This window comes from Pyxicephalus adspersus, chromosome 3 (assembly GCF_032062135.1).
Source record: "Pyxicephalus adspersus chromosome 3, UCB_Pads_2.0, whole genome shotgun sequence".
In the NCBI taxonomy this organism is placed as follows: domain Eukaryota; kingdom Metazoa; phylum Chordata; class Amphibia; order Anura; family Pyxicephalidae; genus Pyxicephalus; species Pyxicephalus adspersus.
Window position 1 is genome coordinate 37,356,163 of NC_092860.1, and position 26,505 is coordinate 37,382,667.

Below are 26,505 nucleotides of genomic sequence, written 5' to 3' on the forward strand. Positions count from 1 at the left end.
GCTAATTTACTTGATAAATGTGGTAAAAATGTACTTTGCACTTTTGCAAATTTACTTTCCCAATAACATGTAGGAAACATTTGCTTACACGATTGGATGGCTAAAGTTACCAAAGCTTCACCTCACTTGCAGTTGTTCAAGCAGGACTAAAGTAAAAAAAAAAAAAATCACACTTATCTTTAATCCCACAGATCCCTCGATGGTGTTGGAACTTTCCTTGATGTGGTCACGTGCCATTCTGGAAATCTTTTTCATTCCAGTACAGATGAAGCGCCAGGCGCCCCCATCTTCGCTGTTCTCTTCCTGTCTTCTTGTTACGTCACCCAATCTCACACTGCGCAGGTGCGAGATTGGGTGACGTAGCTCATTGTAAATTGGGAAAAAAAGAGAGCCTATCTGACTTTGCATGTGTGATATTGGTATCTCGTTCCCCTTAGTTGAAATATTGAAAAATTGGGCATGTGCAGATGGAGCAGCCTGGGATGCGTGATGTAGGTATCCTTGGAGCCTCTGCGCTCCCATTCAGTCTTAAAGGGGCGGTGTTGAACCCTTTTTTTTAACACCTAAAAAACCCTTTTTTTTAACACCCTTTTGTTGCACCTAAAAAAATCAATAATATTTTTACTTTAAGATTGTCTTCCCTTTTATGTAAAATAAAAAAGTTGAGTTTAGGTCCGCAAAGTTCAGCAAATCAGCTCCAATATGTTTGAAGGTTTTCTTTGATGATATGCCTATGGTAACTATTTTAAAACATTTTGAAAGAAAAGTACCTGCCTGTTTGTGCTTCTCTTTAAAATATCCAAGCTGAGTTTCATACACATCTCATTGTATGTTCCTGGCAGCCATGAATGAACACTTATAAGCATGTGCGGGAGTTATATCATTCTGGTCAGGCCAGGTGAAGATATCCAGAGCCAGTGAAGGAGAAAGCAGAAGTGAGTTTCGGTATGATTATAAACGGACAGGTACATTTGCTTCAATGCAGAAGATTCATCGCCTGTCCCTTTTAAAATAAAGAACCTGACTGCTTGAAGTTTTTTTTTTATCCAAAATAAATAAAGCACCTCTATTGGTAGGTTAATTGCTATTATAAAGCCTCACTTTTTGTAAAAAGTTAAATTCCTTTCACTTTTAATCATGACCAAATGTTTTTACAGGCACCATGATCCCAACAATTAGTCGATTTGATGAATGATTTCCTTCATTCATTCATTCAGTTTTCTTTCCAGTGCTGAGCTGGTCTTCTCTTTTTGCATTTAAATTTTGCATCTGTGTAAAGAACTGCAAGCAATTATATTTTTAATAAAATCTATTTACATGTAAGTCTTCACAAAACAATGATAATTGTTCAATTTAACAAAGCAGCTGTATTCAACAATTCATGCAAAGACACTAGTCTTGTTTTAAATGAGAATTATGACAAATAGTTTTGGGGATAAAAAAAATACCATTTTCATCGTTTATCAAATAGTTTTTTTTATTTTATTTTTTTATTGAAACCCATTGTTTCCATTTGTTTAACAGAGTGAAACAGGCTGTCAGCATTCAACCTATTACTATAATAACTCATTGTACTAACATCCTGCTCTCCCTCATTATAACTTTTCTTATTAAGCTACACATACTACACCATTATCTGCATCCAAAACTATCTGTGCCAGGAGCAATGAAACACAAAAGAGGAAAATGCCACAATTTAAATAGAATGTTACAAAAAGGACTATCAATCTATACTCAAATGGTTTTGTTAGCACATGTGAGATTTTTCATAAACGCTGAAGCAATTTAAACAGAAATTGCTTAGTGCAGATGTGACCCAAGAGGTTGTGTGTGTTTATATGAACACATTTCATGACTACGGATTTCATTTTAAAGATTCGGTACACATGATTGGGAAATTCTACATAATAGATTAACTTAAAAAAAAAATTTTAAAAAATGTCCTAAGCTAAATTTTATGTTCCTAATTGGTGTAGATAAGAATGTCTGTAATGCTTCTTTTAGCCTTAAAACAAAAGTAATTGCAAAGTGTGGTAAACTGGGTAATAACTTACTTATGCGATGTATTTAAAAAAAACAGAACAATAAATGAAATTTGGTAGCCCTTTGTATTTGAATAGGTGCTCACTAGATACAAGTCCCACAATCTAACGCCGCACTCTTTGCCTATAACAAGCCCTCGCTCAGCCTTAGGTGGCTAGTTGCGGACACGGTAGCCCCCAGGACTTCTGTGTTCAAAAGATGGGGTCTGGCAAAGGACTGACAGAGGGCAAGGAGCCCACAAATAAAACAGTACCAAGATTCCAGCAGAGATAAGACCAGAATGCTCAGCCAGAGGTCATCCACGGGTAATCAGTCAACCTAGTGATGTATCCAAGGGTAAAGACAAAGTGGAGTCAAAGACAAGGGGTAGGTCCAGTCAGCATACAGTCGCAGAATCAAGAACAGACAGAGTCAGCAACGGTAAATCCAGCGAATAAATACTACAGCAGCTGGTCAATCCAGCCTAATGCTACAACAGGCACTGGTGACTGGGCGCAGAGAGGCTTTATGTCCCAGCAGTCAATGGAAATGCAGGATTGAGATCAGGAACTACTTTGCACATTGGCCTCAGTACAACTCCAAATCCACGTCAGCTGCACACAATGGGCCTGATTTATTAAAGCTCTCCAAGGTTGGAGAGGATACACTTTCATTAGTGAATCTGGGTGATAAAGCAAGCCTGGAATTAATTTCTTATAAGTCATTTGCTATTTGTTAGCAAATGTTTTCAATCCTGGACAAGATCCATTCCAGGTTTTCTGGATCACCCAGCTTCACTGATGAAAGTGTATCCTTTCTAGCCTTGGGTAACTTTAATAAATCAGGCCCATTATCAGAGCAGAGGATGCCGAGAGATCATTCACAACCAAAAGGAAACGGGGGATGCCACAGACTGGAGAGCAGAGGGCTGGAAGCTATTTGCCTGATCTCCCCTGCTGCTGTAAGTGACCTTGTAGAAGAGAATAAACAGGATAATTATCTCCTAACAGGAACAAGTATTTCTTTTTCTTCTGTTGCCAGCACAGAGCATACAGACAGTAAAGGAAATGTAAAAATAAGCTTCTAGGGTACAAAGCACTTTCTTCTTTGATAGACAATTAACAATCACCAAAATAAACTTTTTTTTTCAAAATAGGTAGGCAAATACCTGCTTCAACTCTCCAATTTACAATATAATTTAGGGGCTTTTCACAGGATATTACAGGTCCTATTTTATTTTTCTTCTAACAAATTGCTGAATGTTACATTAAATTGTCCACACTGCATGCATTTCTGCAATTTCTTCCATGTACAATAATCAAAAATCAAGAAGTATTTTTCTCCAAAGAAATCCTTGCAATTGGGTTGAAAAGCTAGCTATGGTGGTCTACTTATCGGAAAAAAATCTGCTTTCCGACTTTTCAGAAACAGGCAGTGATCATTAATATCACAGTTTTCTTTTCCTATTTTCTGGTAGTTTCTTTAAAAAATAATGGGCCATCTCATTGAGCTGTATTAGGTCAGCCTGATGATTATTTATTCATCAACTCACATTCACCTAATCAAGAGAGAAGAGAAATTTTGTTTGTTTATTGCAATCAAAAACAACAGATTTAGATATGTATGAATAGATCTACATGTGTGAGTTTATTAATCAACCTGATATAAAATATATGCCATTTTCTGCCTATGATCATTAGACAGGTTCACTAGCAATTTCAGCTTAGGATGGATACCAGTTAGGACATCTTACCCATAAACAGCAGCCCGCTTTGGATTTTTTTAAAGTTTTTTTTTTAATACTAATACTAATGGGAGTCTAAGCAGTCCAGAAATCCCTAACATAAAGAAAGACAAAAACCCAGGAGGGATACTAAGATAAAAGGGTGGAACCTGGTAGCAATGCCAGTCAAGCTAATGGTGCTCAGGCAGATATAATGCAGAAACAGCCTAACCTACTAGGAAACCAAAACAGAAAAATTAAACATACTACAAAAAAATACAGTCCAATCTAAGGCTGTCCAAATTTCAGGATCTTTAAAGCTAATATAATTTCTATTTAAAAGCTCATATACCTGCATGCCTCCCAGGAATTTTAAACCTAAGGTACCTGCACATCTCCACCAGTTTTATGCAGGATTCTACAACAGGATAGTAAGACTTTTACCATTGAAAGTTGAAAGATATACATAGAATTAAGCAGAATATTGAACAAGACTCCCTTGCTTGATGACTTAATAATGCAGTAAAGACAGAGGCAGAAACTCCAGTAGCAGGAAATCTATGAAAATATATTTATTCATTATAAAAAAGCAGTGGATATTTCGACTACCAAGTGTTTACCAAGAATAAAAACTGTAAGTTCTGCATGGTCTTAAACTAAATGTTAGCTTTTATCTAATAACTTTATAGTCATTTTGGCAAACCCTTCAAAAGCAATGTACACAATTATAAGACAGCGTGGTGTTCGTGCAGAGAAAGTTCACTTTGATCACAGCTTGATAATTCTCTAAACTGTATATACACATTAACTTGTTCCTTAAAAAGCATATATGAAATGAGCTTTTACATTTCTTTAATGGCATGTACAAGGTGGACATAATTAAACAGTTTTCCCTATGATGTAGACTTGAATCTAATAGAAAGATTGTTACATAAATCAGTGTATGCCTAATTAGATTATAGAGCAACACATTTTAAAAAAAGTAAAAAAAGATTTTCTTCACTCTTTAAAGCAGAAACACTCTAAGCAGGGGCTATGAGTCTCTATCAATTATACGTTTAATAGGATACAGAGAAAGGTCCGAATCAGACACCTGCCCAGTTTTTGTGGTATATTGCAATTATGAATTAGTCATTTTTCCAAATATTTCTCAGTCTAATTTTAAATCAACTGCATTCACTGCCAAAATATGTCACCAGCTATTATGTATATGTAAATGTTTGGAAAAGTAAAACTCCCAAAGTCAGACCTGAACATTCCCATTTTAATCTTTTGATGATTCTTTTCTCTTTTACAATGACCTCATGGTGAATACAATGCGCCTGATTTATTTAAGCTGAAATTAAGACTATCATGAAAGTGAGTGATCAAGCAAACCTAGAATGGATTTTTAAAAAATAACTTGCTATTAGTTAGAAAGTGTTTTCAATCCTGCACAAGATCCAGATCCTGGATCACTCCCATAAACCATGAAGATTCTCCCATGATATCTATCTTCTATCTTTAAATAAACCTTCAATCAAATAGAAATAATATGTCATTTAATTCAAACGTTTTTTTATAACCTATAATTTAAAAAGCTAGTATAAACACTACATTCTGTTGGGCATAAATTTCTTATAAATCCCTATGCAGAAGATACAAGAGACTGCATTCTTAATCCATCTGATTGAAAAATTACTACTTTTGATTATACAAACCCCACAATTAGGTCATGACATGAAAAGGGAAGACTAAAAGAGCCACCTTTACAGTAAAAAAAATAATAATTAATAAATATCTGCCTATCTCAAACCAAATAATTTACTAATTTCTCTTTATACCACTATAGGCCCATAAATAACAGCACTCATTTGCCCATGCATCTTGCTAGTTACATATCCAAAAGGAGGTAAGCACAGAAACTCAAGTGACAATATAAGCAAATGACATATAATTTAACTGATTTGACAGTGGTGACGCCTGCAATTATCACCAACCTGCTTATTGGATCATTTTTAAGAGTAGTCTCGTTAGCTTCATATTCATAGTGAATGGCAGAATTATTCACTTTTGCTTTAGAAATCAGTTTAGATAGTTTGAGTCAGGAAGGGAGATGCAAACTGTAAATGAAAATGCATAATGAAGATCTTAAGCATTATAGAGAACAGAAAAAGTTTACAAATGACAAGAGCATAGTATATGAAATAATGACTTGCGTTATAAATATCCCTGTATGGAGTGGATTATGAGTCAAATTTACCTAATACCATTCTATTTACTGTGTCACCCACCTCATATTCCTCTGCACTCTGCAGTAGAAGGAGCCCTGTTCTGCAATCCTGTCTGCTGGTCACTTCCTGGTCTCAATCATGGGATCCTCTGAGAGCTGCCCCTTTACCCCAAAGAACCAGATTATTTCACAGAAGCACTCCCTCCTGAGCTGCCTCTGCTCTAGCACTCCCTCTGATGGTGGGTTTTCTCACTTTTTGGTCATGTGACTCCCATCTGCCACATGACCTCCCCTTTAAAAGGAAGTGACTGGCAACTGTTGCCTGAACAAGGAGTTCCATTTGGTTCTGCTCCCAGGTTTCTGCTGTCCCTGTTTGTGCCTCCTGTTCCAGAATTATTTGTGTAACAACCCTGGCTTGTTTCCTGACTATTCCTGATCGCTGCCTGCCCTGACTATTGGCTCGTCTGACCATTCCCTGGCTCTCACTCTGGCACCACACTTTGCTAGTTAGCAGTCACCTGACTTGGGGGGCACGGTCGCAGCTCGCAGCACAACATCCTCACCTCTAGAGGCTCTGGAGGAGACCGAGCTTTTGCTGAGACTCTGCGCCCTGTGCACGTCTCCACCCACTGGGCTGGTGACACAGAGGGTCCACCCTGTCCTGCGGGACCGTGACAACTGCTCTGCTTATATCCTTTTACCATTCCTATGTTGCTTTGTTTTCTTGTTTTTATATAACTTTAAACAATTCTTATTAAATAAGAAATTTCTTACTAAAAAAAAATAAAAAATAAAAAGGTCTGCATTTTTGAAGTAGGTATTTAATTATTACAAGCCTTTATCTTTCACAAATGGGTATTTTTCTTCTATGCCCCATCCTGTGCCCCCCACAATTGACCACATAGGAGATTAGTTAGCAGCAAATGACATAGACTCAGCACATAACTGCTTTTTGTTACCTTTCTGCTAAATTGAACTACGGGCAGTATAGAACAATTCAATGTAAGTTTAAAGCACAACCTTCCTAGACTGGATGCTAATGAATTATCTGACTCCCCCAAATACTTCAAGCCTGGACAAATACTTCTCTTCCTTTTTAAACAGTGATGTTTTTATGTGGCCCTGCCCAGCTTTAAAACCTTATGAAGTTATATTTCCATTATTAAATTATATCATCTCTTATCAGGCTTTAAACTGAGTTGCCACGGAAAATTCGAAATCTGATATCAGTATTGAAGTAAACATATCTTGCCTCTAAACTGATCAGTAATAGGAGAGAGTATAACCTTTCAAAAAAGCATGCACGAGGTAGGGAAGGGGCATGGTGTGTGCCAACTAAATCTGTACAGTGCAACAGGGATGAATACAGTATTCTTAGGCCAGTAAAACTGCTTCCAAATCTATATTTTGTGATTTCTTTTAGTTGTTATAGGAAAAAGGTAAATGTGAAATGTTTCTATTACAAGAGATCTTTAAATGAAATGTTGCAAGATTCCTTTCACTTATCTTAAACTATAGAGCAAAAAAATGAGTAAAGGAATTGCCCAGAGCAGTTTCATATCTAGGCAAAACTGTGGTAATTTATATTTTCCATTTACAAAAAATATCGATTCAACCCTTTATAAGTCCATGTACAGCGCTAAGACTTACAGAGGTCTAGCAAAATGTCAGTAACAGTCTGTTATGCACATAGCTAGCAACTATCCATGAGATTAAATAGCATCTGTGCTGATGTAAAAACAGACAGCTGTCAAGCCTTCAGGGAAGGTAAAACCTGTATTCAAGAGGAACTGTCCTTGATATTACCTGATCAAAATATCCAGGCTCAAGAAATGTTTTTTTTATAGATACAAGCATATACAATTCTATTTGGTTTTATAAAGTTTTGCAGTGTGTTATTGACACATGAATGGATAAAAATTGAAATCAAAATATTTATTGGATACAATCAGTATTATTTTATTCAGGAGGTTAAGGGTATGTAGTCTCTAAGTTATCATCCATACCTGCTGAAGGTGCTCTGTTCACTGTTTTTGTGAGCTCTCTTCCTCAGTCGTATTATTTTCACTTGGAAGATGCCGCATTTCAAGTAAAATTTTGACAAGGCCGCTTGTCCACAAAAGTCAACCATATTAAAGAATAACTATGAAATTCAGGTACATTTATTTTGAAAACAATCTCAAACCTGAATAGGATATCTATTCTGACTGCCTATGACTTGAATGTAAACTGGACAAAATTTGGTTTGCTAAAACACTGTGTATAATTTAATTTAGAAAATATTTAAAACTTTCTTTGCTTACCAATGTTAGTGCTCTATTTCAAACTCTAAACTATGATGTGGCACTACTATCCTTTATTGGTTTAGAGTGCCTTGTTTAAAGACTAGATCAATCAATACACACATTTTACAGTGGGTAGCAGTTATAATAATGATCTATTTCTCCCCTAACAACTGACATTTTTGCTAGTCTTTCAAAAAAATGATAAACTAAGTAATCATAACACGCACTGAACATATTATAAAAGTCAATAAGGCATCACCTGGATTGCAGGTTGGAACCGCTGTCAGCTTTGACATTTTACTTGACATGGTACACTGAAATCACTGTGACCTTCACAGTTGTTTCTATACATAAGAAATGGAATTAAGGTGAGATGCCAGCTGGAAACCTCTCCCAGATTACATTCGAAGCTGAGTAAGCCATATATATAGTATTCCCAGCATTAACTTTCTTTATACATGACACTAGAATGCAGATTGCAGCATTTAAGCTAACTGACAATAATGAATGTGAGAAATATCACAAACAATTACTAACACTTACAGATCTGCATTTGTTGTAACTGGATTATGATATGAAATCCAAAAGTCATGAGACTTGTCCCTATATGGTGACTTCACTAATAAGCAATGTACACTGAGATTGTTTTATGTAACTAGATATAGTCAAACATATTCAGCTATGTGATTTTGGCTTCTAGATGATTTTTAAGGGAGGTATCATTTTTAGCTTACTGCTGGAATGCATCTTTTATTTTGCATCCAGTTGGGAATCCACTGACAACTTTGGGCGAAGTGGAATTTACCGAACATATGCACACAGTATTTGACATTTTAAAATACAACAACCCACATTTAACTCAATGAGAGCTGTACAAGAATTGAGAATCCTCTCCTCTACCTGGCACAGGCTGTCACTTAAACACAAAAAAGAAAAAACAAGCGTATATCTGTACAGCAGGGATACAGCAAGTCAATAGCATAAAACACCATGTTCTTACTAACAAAATGTAATGAGTTTTCCCAAAATGGTCAGCTCCTGTACCCTTTTTTATTATGTGAGAGCGTAGCATTTTCACCCAGCCACAGGTTCCAATTGCAGAGAGAAAAATCACAACATCAATCACTTTACACTTATAGAAGCCTGTGTTAGGAACAGTGGGGTCTGCCTAAGTATAATGTAGACCTTATGTGGAATAGAGATTTTTTTTACCATCCAAACCTCACAGTGTCTCCAGGACACATAACAGAAGTTCTTATTTTTTGTGTATATAATATTGTTTTTGTTTATAAAATTTATAAATAGGGATGAGCAAGCAAATTTTTTAAATTCCGTCTCCCAGCGAATTGGGCCGTTTTGGCTTACCAAACATGTAGGTGAGAACGGTCTTTGTAAATTCATCCGGCGAGACCGAATTTTTGGGACCTGCAAGACCAATCGGGAGCGGAGCTGTCAACTCCACTTCTCTGATTGCTGGGAGGAGGAGTTTGCCCTCATTCTGTAGTAGGGACCTGTAGTCCCCAAGGATTGCTCACTGATAGGAGGATTCCCACAGCTGTATTTATGAATGCAGCCGTGATAATCCCCCTATAGTGATTTCCGATGGTTTCCCATCGGAACTTCAAGGAAATTTTCACAAGAATGCCAAAGGAATAGTCATAAACCCTTGATGCCCTCATTATGTATGATAGGAAATGTAGGTGACACGTTTACACTGTCCACAACCCTTCTTGCCTGTGCCGTACAATAACTAATATTTTTTTAAACAGTATTATTGGTAAAATCTGGGTGATAGCATTTATAAACATACAATGAATAACAAATAAAATTATTACTTCCACAAAAACCCTGCTTTAAGAAAAATCTGTATGCTTTTCTGAAAGCACAGAATATAAGTGGGTATTAAAGCTTTAAGGTAAAGATAGCAGAGACTGTTGATCCAGGGAACATCCGATTGCATCATGGAATCAGGAACACATTTTTTTCTGTTGAAGCAAATTGTTTTTTTGTTTTTTTTTTATTTGCATTCTCCTGGACCAACTGTGTCCATAGGGTTTTATATCTGGGATATGTTTATTTCCCTAGTGGTTGAACTTGAAGGTCTTTTTTTTATCAACATGACCTACTATGTAACTGTGTAACTCATTTCTTTTATTTTTACTGTCATACAAAAGTAAGGTACTACAAAACTATTTAATAGAGCCCTTTAAATCAGCATTTTTATCTGATGTGCTGCCCAGATCAACTGTGCTCCTTTATCTAAATTTAAACACTAATGCAGAACTGGCATGAATATCATTCAAAGAGGAGTTGAGGGGCCACATTAGCTAGAAATATTGTTTATTTGTGCACTATATGATAGGTGGGCAGCACTTGCACAACACTTTATTCCCCCAACTTCCACAGTTTCAGTAACTTAGGTTTCTGCTACTTTAATAATAGATTGTTTTTTAATCCAGATTATATAAGCACATATCCTATAATGATATATATTTATCATACTGGGTCATTTAAATTTAACAAACCAAAGTGTTTCCTGTTCTGGGCAAATTCCTGACTTGCAAAAACCAGAGTTCAGTATCTGTTCAGTATCAGTGGACCTGTACATGTCAGCCTGTTGGTCTGACCTGTCTTACTCTTCAACAGCTGCATTATTAAACAAATAATGGGCCTCAAGTGGTTATATCTTGTTTTACAAACCACATTGTAACATTGTAAATACATTCTGTATATATATATATATATATATATATATATATATATATATGTGTTTAAATTATGCAAACACATATTGTTAGCATTCAGAAGCTCTGCAAGAAATCACCTTGAACTTTTTTCATATGATTAGCTTCTTCCGCTCCCAGTAATGACTGACAGATTTGAAAATCTGCTCGAGCTGCCAAGTTTATTCTCCTGCACCTGGAGCAACTGCAATCCTGTGATATAATCCATTGCGGCACACAGTTTATCAAAATATGTTGAAGTAAATAATCTTACTTGCACTGCAGACAAGCTATATGCAGTCATCTTAAGTCTGTGTCACTGAAGGAAAGGAAGATTTCTGGTGTAAAGTTACACATGTTCATATAAAATGAAAAAATATTATGTATTGTAGTTGTTTTGTAATATTTTCATCTACAATTAAGTCTTTAGATTTTACAGTATATCAAATAATTTAAATTTAGCTCAACAACATTACAACTGATTTTTGCTGTACATTCCATGACAATATTTTCCAAGCCCTAATTTCTGGTGATTTTTACATAGTAGGTGAGGTTGAAAAAAGTCCATCAAGTTCTTTTTGTTTTCATAAACTTTAGTTTTGCTTTAATAAATTTGCAGGACACCTAGTTATTCAGGGCCAGCAGAGCTCTTTTTTGGACATTGCTGGACAAGGCAAAGATTATTGCACGTTCAAAAAAATGTATACAAATATTTTACTTGTGCCCTAGGTATTTCTAGGTTTCATTTAACTCTTTCTAGGAATGGGTAAGGGATACCATGTACCTCTGTAATCATTGGGGGTAGATATCTAGGGGGGTTCCAGATCCCTATAAGGTTTTTTGGCCAACCAGTTTCCAAGGGTTAGTATGAGCAGTAGGTGGTCCTCACACATTAGCTGCCCTCTTTTTCTGGCCAGCCAGGTTCCAAGCCTGACAAAGGGTTTGGTATTATTATAGGTGGGGAGTATTTGCCAACTAATAGCAAATGAGGTTTAAGAAATTAACTCAAGGTTTGCTAGATCACCCAGGTTCACCCATAATTGTATATCTTCTTCAGTCTTGGAGACCTTTTTTAAATCAAGCCCTATGCTTTTTTATTATATTTGTTTTCTTTTTCTTTACAAGCTCTGCGGTGGCTTGCTTTTATCTTTATTTTTTTTTTTACATTTTGCATACCACGGTATAACTACCAATATTATTATAATATAATATAATAAAATATATTACAATGCTATTATTCCTATAACAGATCACCGACGTATAAGCTCATCAAGTGCTGTCTTGTAAAGCATCATGACAATCCGCATATTCGAACAAATAAATGTGTTTTACACCTGAAAATGCATATGTAATTTTTTATGTATTTTATTTTGGGGGGAGGGCCCAGATAGGACCCTGATTAAGGCTCATTCTTTTCTGCTCTTTGCATTTTTACAAGTACCACTTTAAAACATTTGTGTTAAAGTATTCATATATTATTTTATTATATTATACTGCTAGAGGTATAGTTATTTTAAATTAATATTTTGAAATATAGAAGGCCTAATTCAGGTTTTTCTTTTTTATGGTAATGCTTCTTAAAGGACTACATTAATACAATCTCTAGGTTTTTAGTTAATTTTAATGGATTTATGTATTGTTTTTTGACCTACAAAGAAAAAAAAACTTATCTAAGAACACCAATGACTCTTGTCCTTTTTCTAAACTTAGGGATAATTAAAGTTGCAACAGCTAAAAATATTCATTAATTAAGGTCGGATCAAACAACCGTGAAATACAGATGGTAACCATAAATCAGAACAATTGGTGTGTCTACAAATTAATATGATCAAAAAATGTCTTTCTGCTAGCTGCCTTCTGCAACTGTTGTCTGAGAATTTTACCTGTGGAGCATTATATCTATTTTTTATCTTTTTGTTTTTTTTGACTCGGAATAAGTCTACATTGTTGTTAATAGCTTTGGCAAGCTATCAACAGCTCAATTTCAACAAATGTATAATTTATTTATTTTTAATAATTTTTTTGTGTTTTTATATTAATAATTTTGTATTTTAGGTGCAGGTCAAAAAATAAACACATTTAAATGTAATTTATTCACATAATAATGAAACACTAACTATAAATATATCGTACTTACCACTTGCAGCCATCAAGCTGCTGAATCAAGCTGTATAATTGTACAATTGTGTAAATTTTTAACACGCTGTTCAAATCTATTCAATTTACACACAGCTTATAGCTAAATGAGTCATAAGGGGAACACATTCCTTACATCTGTTAGATCTCACCTCTGTTCCAGCTATACAATGTCTGCCACCTGCTTTGGTACCACACACCTTCTTGCCAATATCTTCAAGGTTCTAAATCTGTGACCATCTTGATTGGCTAAGCTGGGAATTAATTCATCCCAGTATATACCAGGATTGTACACTGAGATGGTCAGTGTACACTGTAAAGAGTTTAAAAGCAGGAAAACAATACTCTTTATTGCAAATACAAAAAAAAATCTTCTGTCTTCAAAAAGTATTTTTAACACCAGTTTAGCCTTTCCAGTGCCCCATTTTTATTTTTTTTTTATCCACCCCATCCCTAACCTCCAAAATAGTTCCAGTCTGGCCCACAAGACATGTTGGTTAGTTTCTCACTTAAAAAAGGCTGCAAGTGTGAAGCCCTGGGGTGGTAGCAGTGGCCACCAACCTTTCCGACTTCATGGACCACTAAATTAACAGAACTCAGACCGCACATGGGCGGGGAGCCGTGTGTCACTCAAAGGGGAAGAAATTTCCCCCAGAGGCTCAGACCTGCTTGCTAAAATTGCTAAATTCTGGGGGGGGGGGGCAGTAGCGCAGGGCTGTAGATGCAACAAAAGAGTGAGAGTGGGTAGATTGTCTTTCTAGGAGGGACAGCTGCAGACCACCAAAATTTTCTTGCGGAACACCGGTTGGCGACCGCTACTCTGGAGGATATTTTCAGCAACTATTACAATTTATAAATGTCACTTTAAGACATTCCGTAAGCAAATTATTTAAAGGATCAGTGTATTTTTACTGCTGCACTCTAACAGACCCCCTTCCCTACATACCCAAATATTTGTTACTATTAGTATTTGTCCCCCATGGCAAACCTATTATAAATTTATTGTATACAAAGACACACAATACTAAATGTTGTAAACTCAAAATAAAATGCAACCATAACCTTGATGGTCTACTTTAGATGAGAATAAAGTATGTTATGCTGGCTACCTTACCTGGATCCCAATATTTACTGCCTCTAACATTTCATATTTCACTGAAAGAAGAGCTAATTTACAATTATTAATATTATGTACTGTATTATACCACCTACTTTTTTTGGAAAATAGCTAAAGTTCTACAACATTAGGCTTGCCAAACCAGGATAAATACTGAAAGAAACATATGGTACATGTTATGTAACTATGAGGTTATAAAATCAATAAATATTATAAAAAAATATCACTTTGAATTGTGAACAATATGAGCAAATGCTTCATCTGACCCCAGGCACGTTTACATATATAGTATGTTTAAATGTATAAAAGCAATGGACTGCACACTTGCATTAGAATGAACAAAGTAAAAACTCAGATGTAAAATGAAAGTGTACCTCCAAATAACACTGAAATAGAACTTAAATGCTATTTCAAGGCTGATGACAGTGGTCACTTTGACATTTACCATTTACTAAAAAAATCCAACAGAAAGCACAGCAAGTAGTGATTTTTTCAAACAACATTATTTTTACACCTTAGCCTTTATAATTTTCTCTGACAAGTATTTCGAGTTGACCTGTCAACTTAAAAATGAACACTGCATGGTTCACCTAGTACACGTGCTTTAATTTTCTTTTGAATCATAAGTACTTTTTTTTATCAGGCAGCATATGGGGCTCAAATGCAACAACGCAATCACAATGATTTTCCTTTAAGTAGTATTGCAACTAGTAATTAGCAAGTACCTTACCCGTTAATGTTCTGATGGGAGTTGTGTGCTAGGGGGAAGCAAGCTGGGATTCTAATGGCAATTTAATGTGCAAGTCACTCACAATTTGTTATGAAGAAAGAAAAATCAAGTCATACTCTTTTACATGAAAGCAGATGGAGAAATTTAACACCAAAAGCATGCACAAAATCAAGCACAAAACTAGTACATTATCAGGTCTCATGGTAGTTTCAGCTTTACACCATATGTTATCTCGCTGAACTCCAAATTAATACTCAACGTGGATGAAGAGCAGACAAGTGCCAGGGTGTGTAAAGAAAATAGAGGGAAAAAATTTAAATTAGAAATAACTGGCATTTGAAATAAATGACCTGTTTGAAGGAAGGGAAAAAAATGGTTGCATGTGTTGTGTCTTCAGTGTTGTAAAATGATCCATATGTCAACGGGAACGTGTCTACATCACACTAGAAGGCAAAGGCAATGGGAATATAATGCTAATAAATTGCTTGTTTTTTTTTTTCCTATGGATTATGTGGACAGACTTTTCCATTTGTTTTATATCATGTGGCTCTGGATCAAAAAAATGTTTTTTTAAATATTCAGGCTTCCATAATGAGAATAAACTTTTAAGATATATTTGTTATTAGATGGGCAAAGCTGGAAATTAGACATTTCCAAGCTTGCATACATTTAAGCTCGGGTATGTGGAGTTCCTGAAGATTTGTGCCCAAAGTATTATGTGAAGCAGAATGTGTTGTATATAGAATGCTTTTATATTTTTTTATAATTTTTTTTATTGAAATGCATTTTTAAAGGAATGTTACCAAGCCACCCACAGATTATCTGTCCAGCAGCTTTCAGCATCCTTAGCCTACCTTTAGCTGTGCAAAGACGTGACTTTTCTAGCATCCCTTGCATTTATTTTAAGGCTATGCACAGCTGAAGGGGATTTCAGAATATGTGCAGCAACTGATGGGCAGAGTAGTTCCTGGATTTAACCTTGTCCTGCTATTGGCTGCAAGCTTTTTTTTATTACAGGCTCTGGTTGCTGGACCCCCAGCCTTATTACCTGAGATTTGATCAGTTACACTTCGCTGTATTGTGTGTTTTTTGAATTCCTGACCTGTGCCTGACCTTGACTTCCATTGCATGCCACCTGCCCTGCCCTGACTTGCACCTGGATCTTGACTACGATTGTCTGCAGCTTGCCCTGACCTGTGCCTGGAATTAGATAACACTTGCCTGCCAGTAGCCGTAACAAGGAAATCTGAAGTCACATCCCTCACATGACGAATTAATAATCACATGTGACTAATATGTTTACCGGAAACATTCCTATTTTGAAAATTTATTAATTTTTAGGTTAACATGAGTTGAGGCTGCTGGTAAGTTTTAGTATTTCAGTTTTAAAGCCCAAGTTACCGTATTTTTCGGACCATAAGACACACTTTTTTTCCCCCAGAAGTGGGGGGAAAAAGTCCCTGCGTCTTATGGTCCAAATGTATCAAAATGTATCCTTCCCAGCTGCTGTCCCGTTCCCCCTCTGCCTTTTCTTCTGTCTCCAGCGCGGCCAGAGTGACTGTGTCTCCTGTATCTTGCTCCCGGCGTCCTCCCACTCTCAGCATGATTGGCTGACAAAGTCATGCTGGGAGCATTCTCCTAACATGACTTTCTCAGCCAATCATGCTGAGAGTGTTCCCTGAATCACTCACAGCACACATAGTAAAATCACATATACGTACACAACACAAACACAATGTAAACAAATGTTATATTGCAATCCGATTGTCATACATTGTATGACAATCGGATTACAACTGAGCGCACTCGAGTCCCGGACCGCGGTAATCCGCGATCGCGGGTCGCGCGTATTATCGCGCTTCCCGCGATCGCGGATTTCAATGATGAATCAGGGGCACTGTGCTTATTCTGGTTCTTTTTGCCAGTATAAATGGGCACAAACCAATGCACTCATCACAAATTTCCTCACACAGCCTTAAATTGCTGATGAAGAGTGGAGATGAGCAAGAATGCCTCTGACATTCTCTTGAAAATTTCCGCAAAATTTCGGTGAACCGATTTCGCCAATTCCTCTGAAGTGCAGGTCCCCATGCTCCCTGGCCTGTACTTATCATTGATAAGTACAGCCCAGGGAGCGTGGAAACCTGTGGTCACAGCTGATTGGAGGCACGCAGGTGCTTCCAATCAGCTGTGATTGCAGGCGAACTCCAAATGAACTCTCAATGAAGTTTCTCTATTGAGAGATCATCTGAGTTCGGCGAGAGCACGACCTCATGGTGAATCAGAAGGCTGTTCTCGCTTACATGTTCTTGTAAGCAAGAAAGGCCTGATTTTGCTCGCTCATCCCTAATGAAGAGATGAAACATGTTTAACCAGGACTGTTAGATTATTGAGTACACACAACTATAGTAACTGCCGTAAAAGAATACAGATGTAAACCTTTGAAAATGGAGGCTGATAACACATTATCTATATCTGTGAATTCAACTTTGCTTTAAGCTTTAAATTCTCTCAATTCTACTTCTTTCCGATAAACATCATACATGAAAAAAATTGCTATATTTATTCCAAAACAAAGAAGGCTAGATTTTATTACTTATCTGCTTTAAAGGTGAAGGTTTGCATGAAGTAGTTTTGAAAATGTGCTATATGAAAATGTTTTGTACTATGTTGTTTACTACAGATCTATTATTAATTTTAGGTTCCCGTTTTTACCAACCCAGGCATTTGCCCTCGATAATTCTGTCAAGGATGCATCTTTCTAGGGAAGGTATTGTATGAAATAAATTGTGTTTTCTCTCCTATTCTTTCCCCGGTACATTACTGGTACATTATTGTAAACACCAACAACCTTTTGCTTTGCATAAGAACATAATAACAGCAATACGTCACTGAGACATTCCTTACCTTTACTCACTTCACTATATCACATTTTTTTTAGTTTAGCAAAATATGTGTTATTATGCTACAGTTGGAATAGGAATTTATAAATGTAGGCAAAAATTGATTTCAATAATAAATTTACTAATTGGAATAAAATTATCATAAACACAAATAAATTTAAACAACATGAAAATCATTGTAGAAATATTTTAAACTAACTATTTTCCTAATACTTATTAAGGAAAGAAAACGTGTTAATAGTGTCCATCAGTAAATTAATAATTCTCCAATGACTGATATGATATAGATAACGTGTGTTGTAAGACTGACACAATACAATATGTGGAATCAGATATATTTTGTAGATCATATAGTGAAATATATTCAATTGGGGGTTTACAAGCTTTCCAACAACACAGGACTAGTACTATGAAATGTGAATTTTGTTCAACTGTGTTTGGGCAATTTCCATTATTACCTAAATTTCTCTTTGTTACCCCCTTTCCTATTCTATGTGTAATATATTTTGTTTTTTTATAAGGCAGCCATGTGCCTAAACAAGTGAAAGTTTTCTTCACACACCTTTGGGACACAGACAACAAAAAATAAACTGCATGGGGTATAAAGTCTTCTTTATTCTCTCTAAAGCTGTAACATTTGGTTATATATGTAAGTGAGTGTATTGCATGAAATATCAAAAAGCATGTTTATATGCAGGCTGAAAGATAGTATAATGTATTGTTAATCACATTATTTGCTAAAGTTCCTCTGCCTTTTAAGGTGAACTAATCTGTATGTATAAAACACATTATTTGGTATAATATTTATAATTGTATTCTGCTATATAACAGCTGCATCTCATAATGTAAAACTGTCACATTGATTTACAAATGAAAATAGTTTTAATTTGTCAACCCCTTTAAAAGACCTCATACAAGAATATTGTTTGAAGTTCAAATGAAGGACTATATCTGAATAACATCAATACCCTGGAGACCCTTTGGCACCTGGTAGTCACTCCAAAGGTTTTACAAATGTTTTCTTCAGCTAAGACGGCAAACATCATAAGGCCTTTTGTAAATATGTCTACTAGACTCGTTGTTTGAATAGAAATATTGAACTCCCCCTATTACTATTAAATACACAAGGAGATTATTTCAGATTCCTTTATTTGATCAATGTTTTCTGTGTGCTATTGGACTTACTCATTTAATAAAATAAAACCTGATTTAAATGGCTAAATAATCTGCAATAACTTAATCTATTGAAGGTCAGATATAAAACTATTTTGAAAATCACTGTTTCATGAGTATAATAACCACATACACCTCACAACTTCAATATATTAAAATAAAATTTATTTATTTCACACATTTGTAAATTTGTATGTAAAACATAAACAATGACATGTTTGCATGTAATTATTAAGGTTCTTTGATATTATTATTTGTGAAAATGAACTGTATGTTTTTAGGAGTATCCAGTATATAATTTAGAGAAGCTCAGTTTGCATGGATCACTGCAATTATCTTGCTCAACCAAAAATTATATATTAGAAGTAGTCCCTGAGTTAAGGACATCTGACGTACGAACAACTCCTAGATACAAACGGGGCTTCCCTGCTCACTTGTGTGCAGGACAGAGGCTTGATGGGAAGGAGGGGGGGGGGGGGGGGTCGCTGAGCTGTTCTGTAACCATTTGTAGCTCTTTAATGACCAAGACAAACTCTGCAGTTGTTTTTATGCATATCAAAGCACAGCTTGCTCCAGAAGGTAATGAATGTCTAGGCTCCATAAAGTTTTTGGTTTTTTGTTTTGTTTGTGATAAACTCACGGTAAAGATGTTATACAGTAACTGACACCACACTGCCTAATAGTATGTTGAGACAAACATCTGTCCCAACTGCATTTATTATAATAATGTACCTGCTCCGACATACATACAAATTCAACTTAAGGACAAACCTACAGTCCCTATCTCGTATGTAACCAGGGATTACCTGTATATACATCCCATATTCAAACTTTTTACCTTGAGTAATTTATTGAGACCATTTATATGGCTATATAGAAATTCTATACATTTCTTAAATGTCTACTCCAAGTATTGCAACTTCCATAAACGTTACTGAATTTAGAGCTTATGAGTCACTTAAATGTAACATAATAAAATAACAAAAATACATAGTAATATAGTAACTTACATCATGAGAGGAAACATCCTGCTGTTGCTGTCCCAGGGGAGGTCTGAAAATGGGAAAATTAATACATTTTAGGTAATTCTGGATAATTTGGATAAATACAGGAATTTACTAGATTAATGTATGTTTTGAATAACTATATAGTATATATATGCTATATTCATCCTTTCAGATACTAGTTTTAACCTTCATTTTTTTGCAAAAACTTCTATTTTAATATAGTGTTTTATATTATGACTCTTCTTTACCAATTTCTATTTACATGCATGCTAATGAATGGAATTGAAATGACATTTCAACTTAGTCAAAATCATACATTTTCTGAAGGCAGAGCACTTAGAAACAGACATACATTTTTTAGTGCTACTAGTCGTAATCAAAACTATATTTCTAAAAATATTTACTAAATCTTTCATTGCACACAAACACAATACAATCCACATGTTTTCCATTAAATGTAGGAAATAAGTCTTTGTTGAGTTACTATGCGGGTTCTTCAAAAAGTTTCCACACTATTAGAATTTCAAAAACAAATTACATCACTTTTCTTTATAGTTACCTTCCGTTGTACTGCATTGGATAATGGACATGGATAATTATATTGTGAATTTTGCACATTTTTCTACTTTAGTAATTTTATTTACTAATACATTTACTTTTACCTAACTTTATTACTATACCAACGGGAATAAATTGTGGTTGTGGAAGGTTTCACCTATAATCATATTTTTAGTAAGACATATGGACATCTTTTTTTTAAAATATTATAAAACATAATTATTTTTATTTATTATCTTAAGCAATTTTGTCTTATTGTCCATGCAGCACTTGGTTTTCCATTGTGTTCCCACCTGCCTAGAGCATTGTTTGTTCACAGTACATGTTAAAGTAATTTACTTTTGACTTAAATGGTTACTCAATCAACTGCAGAATTTTAACTCAGAAAATGTATTTCCAGGGGAAAGATAAAATTGTTGGTTGATGTCTAGAGGCACACAAAGTAAACAGCATTACTCTTTATTTGCAATATGACACTTCAAACTTCTTATCTATTTTATATATAATGCTATATCATTTATATGACCCTTCCACGTGAAGGGTAGATGCATTAAATGACTACTGGTGCATAAAGATCTCTGGTATAGGTTGAGATAAAATTATTATTGCCCCAAACTACACACAACATATAAAGGAAACATTTGAATTCAAATGTAATCTTTAGCAAGTTCTTGTCCAGATGACTTGGTTCACCCATAGTTTAAATCAACCTGCTGGCTTGAAAATGCTCTGAGAATCTCTAGCAGCATGATCATCAATCAGATTTCCTTACTCCTTCATCCTTATCACAGATGTGGCAAATATGAACATATGTAAATGCTCTTTATAGCCTCTTCTGTATTTCATTGAATGTAAAACAAATTAAACATTCACCATGGATTGGATTGGGATGCTTTGTAAAATGAGCTATATAGCTACATGTATAAAGATCTATCGGTGATATAATAAGTTTACAGTGGTTCAAATCTAATACATTTTGAATAGTCTTAGCCTTTAAACTGTCCATTAAGGGGCAATGTTTTAAGAGAGTTTAACCAAAGATCCTGAACTATCCTTTCCTTTCTACATAATAGGCTCCCAAATCACTGCAACTTTTTGTTCTGAAATGGGATTATTCTCTAATGCATGTGTCTGTTAAAAAGACTTACACAGCTATAAAAAACATCTGGCAGTCTGTATTGCCTCTAGCTACTGGTTTAAATCTTTCCTTTATTTCTAAGTCTGCAGATGTAGAATAATAGTTGGAATTTGATTGGTTGTTGTTCTAAAGACAGTTTCTCTATCAGTTCCTTGAATCAATTTGACCTTTATGCACTTCAAACATAAACATGTTCTTTTAGAATTTTTTTAATGCTTTTCAAATCTAAAGATACTATAACAATATGACATGGGAACAATATATGCATTGAATAAACAGATATTTCAGTATGCATGGAAAAGCCAAGGCTATCACATACAACACAAGTACAAACTACTATAATTGTAATAGACTTTTTTAAAAAAAAACACTCTTATTTATACATTTTATTACTGTCAACAAAATGTGCTTAAACATGTTACTTTAAGTTAGGTTAACTATAAAAAAAAAGTTGGGTGTAAAAAGTGTATGTCAAAACAATGACTCAAGGATATATATTCAAAGCCAAGGGGAATAAGCATAGGAATGCCTTATCTCAATGCCGTTTTAATTAGAATGGCAGTGCCATGAATTAACAACTTGAATTCAAAATATTAATTGGGGACAAATGTGTACAAACAAACACCTGGTGAGTGCTAAAAATGTACAGCAAGGGGAAGGTCCTTGTTCATTTGGATCCCAAATTGGACCCTGATTACAGCATAATAATTCCCTAAAAGCTGTGCTTAGTGTTACAAACCAGCATTGTTTTGTGGGAAGTGTCAATGACAGTAATTTGGCAGTGTATTGTTGTCTTTTAATTGCTGTAATTTCCCACAAATTTTACAAATCCAAATATATTTACAAATCACTATGCACCTCTGAAAAAAAGTAATATTTTACTACCTTATATGAGAAAGAACAATCACCCAGTAGACATTTCCTACGTTCTAATAAACAACTTGATTCACACAATAAAATAGCACTCTAACTCAACGACTCAATCAACACAGACTTTGGAACCATTGGCTGTTAGTTATAGTCAAGGGTGCAAGTTTAAACCCAGGATCTAAAATGATCGGCTTCCTGGCTTCTTTGGCAGACAAGTGAAAACTTCAATATTGTGTTCAGACTGGATAAGATATAGGGTCTGATTACTGCAGAAGATAGACTATCATGGGGGAACCTGGATTATACAGCAAACCTGGAATAGATTCGGTCCATGACTGAAAACATATGCCAACTAACAGAAACTAATTTTAAGAAATCCATTCCAGCTTTGTTGGATCACCCGGGCTCACCTACGATTGTCTATCTTCTCCAGTCTTGGAGAGCTTTAATAAATCAGGATCTTAATGTCAAAATGACCTTACAGCACATAATTCTATTACAGAAGTTTAGACAGAGTTGTTGTAGCTTTGGCTAGTCTTTCAAACGTGAAGCAAAGAAAAGCAAAAATGTTGACTATTGAGGTTTACCATTCGTATTCATTAGATAAAATTTGTACTAATGTATTCTTTTCTGTTCTGCATCTATTATTGTAAAGTTGTTGGGATTCATTAAGCAATATGAAAGATGTTGGTAATTCAGAGTGAACATTTTCACAATGATTATTAAATATAAAGCTCTCTCTATGAAATGAAAGTTTATGAATGAACCCCATATGATACACAGACTTAAATGACATGTCTCATCAGGTAAAGTTGTGAATGTTACAAACTGAAAATGATATTTAATATCTTGCAGTATGAAACACATACTGATGAACCAGCAAATTAAAATGTAATGTGAAGCTTTGACACTGAAAATATAAAACGACTGGCCTTTTGATATGCCGTAGAGTTTGTAATTAGACCAAGATTTGCCATTTAATTATAATGCTATTTCATTGATAATGCTGCATGGAAAAATCGTCTTAAGCATTTCAGTGAAATAACGTTAGAAGGACAAGAGTATCAGGCACACACATATTCTTTTTTTCCTGAGCAGCCATATTTCATTACACTGCACACAGAGCTGAAGGCAATCAAGCGTAGTTAGCCATCCTCATCCTTGGGTAAGGTAATTATTAGCATGATGTTTTTTACACTGTGCTTGCTGAAGAGGAAAATGAAGCATACTACTTCTCAAGTTCCATGCATGATGTGCTAGAGCAAGCAGCTGATCAAGCTCAGACTGGAGCTTTATATCTCCCGTATAAGTGCCAAAAATGTAAACTATACACAAACTAAATGTATTTTTAAAACATACAGGTTTTATCATCTTATGCACTTTTATGCATACAGAAAAGCAACCTATTTGACTTTAAACTCTACATGAATTGACAGGACACGTATCAGCTTATTCAAATCACAAAAATAAAGGAAGAAAACTATGGGGGAAATGGAGAAGGGTTAACATAATTGAGGAAGGTTAGAGGTCACAATTGGAATTGGCAGTATGTTGTAATGGGGGCCTATGAGGTTGGCTTGGAGGGGGGAGTAGAGAAAGTTTCAGTTGGAAGTCAGACTTCCCACCTGCCCCATCTTGAAGTCCTCTGTTCCATGCTGTCACTGGCAGTGACTTGTTCTAATATGGATCAGCTGTGATCTGTAGCCATCCCCAAGGCAGTGTGAGATGTGAATCGGGGCCTAGGGTTGGTAATTGGTCTTTAGGCACAAGTATTATCCTTTTGGTTTATAGTACCTTTAGGACCTTGTCCCTAATTTTATTTTTAAGTTTATTAGTTTTTCGCTTAATTCCAGTTGCTGTGACTATTGGTGTGGTCTGTTTTTTTAGTATTACAAGCTGTGCTTTTTATAATGGAAATGGCCAGGCTGTCAGGTAAGCTAGCAAAAACGAATAACCCCAGTAATATTTCCACAAAAAACATTGCCTCCAAAAAACAATCATTAAAGACCTATTTTTCTCCTATGTGTTATATATAACTTGTTTAATGGCAAACAATCATTACAGGAGATAACAATAGGATATGATAAGAATTTTGAATAGAAACACTGTGTACATTGATAACAACATACTATACATAGAAGAAAGGTGGGTAGAGACTTTTGTTTTGTTACTTGATAGATCTTACGTTATTTTTTGGCAAATTTGTTACCAAGTAGACTTTGATTCTCAGCAATACAACAATTTTCAACCTGAGAATACCTGTATAAATCTCTGATATTCACACTAGTATCTACTGTACTGGTGCATTTGTCCAATTGCAGAGCACATTCTGTTGTAGCTGTTAGCGATATGCGTTTTCGTAAAATAGCCTACTGTGCTGTATGACCCTGGCCAAAATGTTGAGCACCAAGCATTTAATCTATACCTTAAAATCACATGTGTTGCTCTTAGCTCACAAAACACCATGCTTCTATGTATATGTGTACTTTTTTACTTTCTCTTGTAATTCTTGTTCTTTTTTTATGGTTCTATTGAATGTAGGCACTAATCACACATTTGTGGCATACTGTCAAAAATAATTTGTCCCACATGGGGTCAAGTTCAAATCAAATGTTTCAAAATTGGCACCTTAACAGTAGTGACAGCATTGTACTATTTGTGCTGAACATTGTACAAATTAACTTATTGTAAAAATAGCATAAGAAATGATTACCAATTTTGTCAAATGCTATTGTATATGTATTATACAGAACAATGTTCTGAACAATTGTACAGAACAAACATATTTTTTACTGTCATCAGGCATCTGATAAATGATAGCATTGTGCTATGATAGGTTGTCTTTATGGAGATATCAGGGGTATTACACCCCTAATCCCTCCCCTGCAATTACTGTATTTATTATGCAAACTGACATCTATGAAAATGGAAGTGCTCAAAGCAGAACAGCATAGAGAAGGTATTTGGTGTATGATCTCACCTACATGCCACCCATCCTGAGTGAGTTTTCAGTTTCAAGAGTGGGGGTTAAAGTTGTTGGGTTTTAGTGTTGGGAATCTGGAAGGGGGGTTTCTGAAGGTTGATAGCCACATGCGGAAATATAGCAGTTAAGGGTTTAACTGGGGTAAATAATTTAGGAATGATTGTTTTTGAATGGCTAAATTCATTGTTTTCTCTGTATGCAGTTACCCTAAATTTGACTCTTTGGCTTTGAACACCTTGTTACATCTTTAATCCAATAAAGGTATAATTTTTACTCATTTTCTATATAAAACTTGATTTAAAAAAAGAAAATTTCTAATTCCACCTCACTATATTCAAAATAGAAAATAAAGTTTGACTGGAGATCTACTTTTTGGCACAAAAATCACCAAATTTGTTGTTCATTGTTAGTATGGGCCATTTTGATTTTCTCTGGAAGTTTTAGTTTCTTTAAAGTAGTTGACCTGGATTACCATAGTTGTCTAGTCTGTTTAATTCTGAATTGCTGACCCCACAGGTTACTGGTGTTCCATTTTGGATACAATAGTAGCACCAATTTGTTGTACAGCTGCTCTCCTGCCCACTCTTCAGCCAGCATTTCTGCTAAAAAACCCTTCCAAAATAACAAAAGACCTCATACTGCCATATGCCAAGATTGCAGAGGAATACTTTGTTACAAAAGTATATTTTGGGTCTGTCTTATGACAGTCAAAGCAAATTTTCTAACCGATTTTAGCTTTTCTATTGCCCTCCAAGAACCCATGTCCTGTGATATTAGCATTTGGTACTTTGAACTTTGTTCAAGGAGCTATTTTACTATAAAACTCATAGTTAGGTTGAAAAAAGACCATCAACTTCAACCACTGGGGACATAGTGACAAAAACTCTATAGACATAGTTGATCCAGGGGAAGGCAAAAAAACTCC

General features: G+C 35.2%; 1 protein-coding gene across 34 annotated transcripts in view; it reads right to left on the reverse strand.

The window, feature by feature from the left end:
- The window catches only part of PTPRD (protein tyrosine phosphatase receptor type D), a 956,723-nt gene that overhangs the window by 549,544 nt on the left and 380,674 nt on the right, over positions 1 to 26,505 (reverse strand). For all 34 annotated transcript variants that reach the window (XM_072404239.1, XM_072404241.1, XM_072404242.1 and 31 more), the window contains one exon: positions 20,035 to 20,077. The gene's annotated coding sequence lies outside the window, so the exon portion shown is untranslated. The remainder of the gene's footprint in view (positions 1 to 20,034; positions 20,078 to 26,505) is intronic.